Here is a 6,689-nt window from a genome sequence, read left to right as displayed (position 1 = left end):
CCGTGTATGTGTGGATGCTACTTACCAAAGGGAAGAATGGTTTGCTATCACATCTGTAGTTGCTCATGGCATTTCGTAACTAGGAAGATGTGTGGCTGGAAAGTTTAAGGTTACTGCTATAAAAATGTCATCCTTTATAAAAAAAAAAGAATAAAATGAAAAAGTGATACATTGCTGTATGATAATGAAGCACTTTGATTAAAAGCATCCAACAGCCTATGATGTATGGGAGCTAGCTGGAAGACTATTGGAGTGTAATTAATTATTAGCTGTTCTTTATAAGGTCTAGTTGCTCTTCACAGAATTGATTTTGAATGGTGACAAAGAAGCAAGCTCTTGTTTGTGAATGCTATGCAATTAATATATGGATGTTGGCAGGAGCAGGTGGTGCGTGATGGGTGATAGAGTACAGAGCCTTTCACCTGCAACCACTCTCTTATGCTGAAGCCAGACAAGCTGAGGTGACGAAGTTGTTGCTGATGGACTGGTTGGAAGCCAACACAGCTTGTACGTGGTGGATGTGTAGCTGTATCTTAAATTATGATGTGTACAGTAGGAGTCTCTGCAACACTGAGTCTGCTTGGGCACTCAGCTTTACCTAATGGGCTGGACACGGTCTCTGCCACTACAAGACCAAGATGTGCTGCTTACTGGTTACTGTGTCCATCTCCTCTGCTCTGTGGCTAAACAGAGGAGTTGGATTACCATAGTTTAGCCCCTTTTATGATAACTATATAGACTTTTAAATTTAGTTTTTCAGAAGGGTACTTATTTACTGGGAGAGACTTGTTAGAAGCTGACCACCTAAGGAGTTGCTAGGTACTGCAAAGGACACTTAAAATCCTTCATTCAATCATTTGATTTAATGAAACTCAAGTGAAGTAATAAGAAATGTGTTTTCTCTTCCTCTCCCTTCTACAATTTAAAATCTTTGTATCCAGTGAATGCCACTCTGCAAAAAGGAAAACTTTTCATGCTAAAAGTAAGTCTGGGAGAAACGGAGAAAAGAAATTGAACAAAAAAAATTTGTATAGATAAAAGCCTCCTTGAGAATGTAGAGGTGAATTGTGTTATGGATGGGGTCTTCCTATGCTTGTCTTACTGTGGCTAGCTAATTTGCCTACTTCAGCTATTTGCCATTCAGGTCAGCTGATGGGAATGACCTGGTTAAGGAGCTGTGTTTTCATCCCTCCCTCTTCCAAATGCTTCACTTGCACTTCTACCTACACATAATAGATACACATTCATACAACCAGAGGTGAGAGGAGAAAAGGTAATTTGCAAGCATTCTCCTGCCAAAATGTACAAAGCCTTTTAAAAACATCTCTATTTGTAGAGAGGAAAACCTAATCCAAACCAAGAGGACAGGATGAGAGATGCAAAAGCAGCCTGGGATACTATAGGATCTTATTTCGAATGCAGATGACAAACTAAAGTTGTTATTTTTATTATTTCAATCTGAATTAATTGAAAGTTGTCAAATGATTTTCAGATGTACTTTTGCTGAATGTAACTTGGAGACAAATCTGAAGATATAAGCACACATGCTCCCCCCCCAACCAAACCAACAACAAAGCTACACGAACCCTAAAAGCATTTAGTGATAACTTGAAAATTAAACTGAAAACCTTTGTGAATTTGATCAGATCCTGGGGTGCATGTGACAAATCCATGCTAAGTATATGGATATAGCATGAAGAGAGAGATTAAGTTTTTTAACACTGAAATGTCGTAGCACTTGCTACTCTTAGTCAAGTACTAAAAACTGCTCATATGCTATGCTGTGGTCTATATTGAAAGAAAAGAACGATGCAATTGGACTTAAACGTTGTCCTGTTACTTTTGGATGAGAAGCTTTGTATTGGAACAGTTCTCTTGCAAAGTCATGCTAACTGGAGCAAACAAGAGAATCGTAGGCGTTATTTACCCAAACAGCCCTTTGCGCAATGAATAACAACAACATTGAGAGTGGTGGCTGGCAGGCAGGGATTGAGGCTTTTTCCTTTTCCTGGAAACTTCTATCTGGGGCAGTTGTAAAGAAAGAGTCTGGGGAAAGAGAAAAGCAAATACGGCTGGGAGTAGTTTTTATTAGATACGTGAAGGAAGGAAAATCCAAGCTCCGGCTGCCCAAGAGGCTCAGCTCTACACTGGCGATGTGAGCTTGAGGGTAAGTTTTCAGGACTCTATAAACAGCCCAGGATTGCAGCTCTGCATGTGGCTTTACTGGCTGTGGTCAGGAGTTTCTAGTCCTGAAAGCATTTGGGCTGCAGGTCTCTATCATAATACAGGGGTTCCTGAAGGTCCTGCCTGGGGGAGAGGTGATGGTGGGAGGTGAGGATTTCCTCCCCTTCCTCTGGACAGGAAGGGGATCTGTGCTTGGAGGGGGTTCTCTTCCTTGCTACTCAGTTGGGGGATAAACAGAATCCAGCGATGGTAATACTCTTGTCTTTTCTTCCTGAAACATAGTTTTTGTGTTCAGTTGGTGAGCTCCCACTGCCACTTACCATGTAGCTTATTTCATATATAAAAATAATAGTTTGTAGATTACATTTGTGGTTAACTTTTGCTTACATGTCATAAAGAGAAATATCCTATAACTATTATGGTCCCCTAGTAAATTCACTATTATTACCTAGTTATTTTTGCCATATGGATTACACCATATTTAAGGTCCCAGTTCAATAAAATTACATCTGGTTCCTGTGCTGCAAAAACCTATTAAAGATTGAGGAAACCATGCAAATAGATTTATATGGTCTTTTGTTGGATTTTACAGTGTTTAATTGGCCTTTCTATTGAGGGTAACCATGACAAACTTCAAATTCTGGGAGTAGCTACTATAAACGATAGTCCTTTAGTTACTACAGACTTAATGTCTGCCATTCTTCTGCTAGTACATGCTTTAAGGGTCTCACATGTTGGACTCCTCCACTTCCTTTGGGAGAATATTGTACAGCCTCATAGATCTTCATGTCAGGAAGTCTTTGGCCACAATTTATGTAAGTGCATGTGCTTCGTATAGATTCCTTCTTGGCCCCCTCAAAACATGCCATAGGGCTTCAGCAGTGTTTAAAATAAAAGAAGACTTTAAGTCTAAAGGTTGGTTTATTAAACAAAGTTGGAAATGGGTTGTAGAGAAGTTTTTGGAGAGGGATTCTGCAGCTGGAATGAGCAGCAGACCGGTTAAGTTTTGCTCAGGGATACAACTTTACCCGGAACAATGCAATAGATGAGATATTTTTGCTTCTCTACTGGCAGGCTCTTGGCTAAGCAGGCTCTGTATTTTTACCACTGTCTTCTGATGTTCTTGCACTTGAACCAACCATCTCTTGCAAAGCAGATTTTTCCCCCGTATTTTAATTTACAGATTCTCCCATCTTCGCTTTTAAAGTACTTAACGTGTCTAAATTTGTTCTGCATATTTACAGCAAATTGAAGGCTTGCTCCTAGATGAGGTCAAGATACTGAGTTCTTGTCCCTACTGGAAATGTGTGGGCTCATGTGAACTCCTGCCAATGCCTGTGAAATTGTGTGTGGTCTTTGCTGTCAGAAGTGAAATTCATGCTAGAGCTGAGAGCTACCACTTCTGTGTTATAAATGGGAGAAGGCGGATGCTTCCTAGGCTCTAATCTGCTGCCTGAAAGTTTCTTTGAAGAATTACTGCAACTCTTTGTCTCGGCTCTTCTCTTCCCCTCCTTCCTCCCAAGTAAAACTTTAACAGGGATGTGACTGAGTATCTCTGTTTCTCAAGTGAGAGGGGAAAAGTTTTGTTGTACTTATTAAGATATTTGTCTAAGATGGTTCTGGATCATATTCTCGTTGGTGTGATGGTGACTCTTCTAGCTTTAGGCTCACTCAGCTGTTATTAAAGTGTGAAATTATAAACTCCTTTTATCTGAAAGTATGCTTGAGACTTAATCAGGCCAAGCACTGAGATAACATTAATTTCTGCTAACCAGTCTTCAGGAATGAAAGCTGAAACTTTTTATAGCATCCTTCATTTTTTTCTGAAGGAAAAAACACCAAACAGCTTTGGAGGACACTTTATCCGGTATCACAGGCTGAAAGTAAAACTACAGTGCATGAAGGTTACCCTGCACAACGCAGCTGAGTTCCTGTGCAGTCAGCTTACAGTAGATGGGGGCAAAATAGGGGTAGCGTCCATAGGATTCCCTGACTCTTTCCTTGGGAACATTTGTTTTCTTGTGGCTGTCTTCTAGGGGCATGGGCTGTGCTGTAAACTTAAGAATATAAAACCCCTCCTCCCCTTTCTTTCCTACAGATACTAATTTTCAGACAACGTGTGCCTGACCTTTGGTTGTGCAAGTGGCCAAAGCGTAGTTCCTTTGTACGGAGGGGTATGATGTGTTTTCTGCTGTGTAGCCTGAAAACACCGTTATCTAAACATTTTTCGGGGTGTGGGGGGGTAGTGCCTGTGAATCCAGACTGGTTTTGCTGTGTGAAAGCAAGTTTCGCCTGCAGCTACTGCTGGCAAAGTGGTGCGAGTGGGAAGGAGTAAAAAAAGAGACGCGAGAAGCTGCCGTCAGAAACGCTTCAAGCAAGCAGGAGGGGAAGGTTTGTAGGAAATCCAGCTTCCCAGGAGGAAAAACGGATGAGAGGGCTCCAGCAGCAGGTTGCCCAGGAGCCAGGCTTGGGCGCATTGCTGCGAGCGAGGGAAGTTAGAGGAGGGGCAAGGGAGAAGCAGCTCCCGCATGGGAATCGTGCCACTGAGAGCAGCTGCTCGTCCTGCTCACGCTCCAGCTTCAGCTCTGCGGCTTTGGCGAGGGAGGATGCCTGCCAGGGGAGGGAAGGAAAGGGATAGTGCTCAGCATATGCCACGCTCCCGCTTCCAGTGCTTCCCACGAGTCATGGGAACATACAAACGCTTGCCTCCCCTTCGTGCGGTGTAGCGGCAGGGACGATAGGAAATGAGGGTATTCAGTAAAACTGGCTGGACCAAAAACCCCATCCAAACATGTTATTTTGCTGAAATGTAAATGTCTGGCAAAACCAGTGACCTGTTTCCTGCCCTCCAATTCCCCAAATATGTCTGGAATGAAATGTTTTCTTTCTTTATGGGAACAGGATTTTGAGGGGTTTTGCAACTCAAAGTCCTCATTTGGGTGGCACAAGAGGGCAACGCAAAGAAGTAGAATAAAATTCGTTATTAAAAGGAGCATGTAACATGTATCTTTGTGGTAGTGCTATTGTTTTTACGTTCAAAATGACTTGGGAGCATCCAACTTTAACAAAGGTCTATCAAGTCCCTTCCAGTCACCTTCTCTTCCGTACACAAGAAATAAGAAGTACTACCACATTTGTTTGCTTGGGTTTTTTTGTTTTTGCTATGTGTAAAATGTACAGGTATGCTTGAGAGACTAAAGCAACAACAAAAATTATCCCTTGGGAAGCAATGTGTTTAGGGTTAGAACATCTGTCTTTAATGTAATTTGGGCTATCTTCAGGCGTTTTCTCATGTGCTGAGTCTGCACATTTTTGTTTATTATTGTCAGATGAGCTGCCTTTCTATAAAGGACATGATCTATTAACTATTTACATACGCACATCTGTCTTGCATGGAAATCTACTGGCACAGGACAATGTGTCATAGCTTATAAGTATGCAGGTTCAACAAACTGCTGCTCTTGTGAGCTGCAAATGGCTCTTTTATTAACCGACTATTAGCAGCTCCCATAAGCAGTGTTTGCTTGGCTTTGCAGCTATCTTACGGATTATCTCGCATAGATTCTCCTAAACTGTAGTTCTGGTCTTTTCTAGGGGAATGTTTGCATTAGAATGTTCAAGAAATGACATAAATTACTTAGAAAAAAATCTGGTATTTTCAATCAAATGCAGGATTTCAGGTAGATCTACCTGATGCTTCATTAATATTTGGGTTTGACAGGGAGGCTGAAGTGCAGAACCTGAAAATCAATGTTAAATGGTTTCTTAAGATAATATGCTTGTTGCTGCATATTGGACATCATTTCATGCACAGATACATGCATGCACATCCTTCACTGGGCAGGAAATATTCTGTGTGTTGGAGAATAACAATGAGGAGACTGGAAGTGAAAAAGATGTTGCTGACAGTCAGAGTGAAAGCAGAAGGACCAGCAGCACATCTCTTGGGAAGCTGTGTAGAAACATGAGCAGGCATCAAAGCAACAGGTCTCCAAGTTCTGTCTCCTCTCTTGGTGCTGTGAATCCAGAGCTGCCCACAAAGGATGCGGGTGGTTGATAGTGTCAATCCAAAACCACCTTTGCAGCTTCCTTCATATTCAAAAGCTACTGCGTAGTTTGCTGGTCTGTTGCGTTGTCACAAAATAGCACTTTGCTCCCTTTACTGTTCTTCCCAGAAAGAGATGTAGCTGTGACTTGTCAAAATCGCTAGTATCAAACTTGGCTATTGTTTTTCCCAAGTGATTTTTTTTTTTCCTTAGAAGAGTTTATTTGGTATTTACACCTCCTCCTTCTTGTGATCATGTTCATAGAATCATAGAATGGTTTGGGTTGGAAGGGACCTTAAGGCTCATCTAGTTCCAACCCCCCTGCTATGGTTAGGGATACCTTCCACTAGACCAGGTTGCTCAAAGTCCCATCCAACCTGCCCTAGCAAAATGACTTAGCTTGGATTCTCCTGATTTCATCAGGACAGGTCAAAAGTCACTTTTAGTAGAGAGACCTTT

The sequence above is a fragment of the Pezoporus wallicus genome, unplaced genomic scaffold (assembly GCF_028554395.1).
Source record: "Pezoporus wallicus isolate ANWC-B61680 ecotype Strahan unplaced genomic scaffold, APGP_CSIRO_Pwel_v1 contig_6814, whole genome shotgun sequence".
Classification (NCBI taxonomy): domain Eukaryota; kingdom Metazoa; phylum Chordata; class Aves; order Psittaciformes; family Psittacidae; genus Pezoporus; species Pezoporus wallicus.
This window is presented reverse-complemented; position numbering follows the sequence as displayed.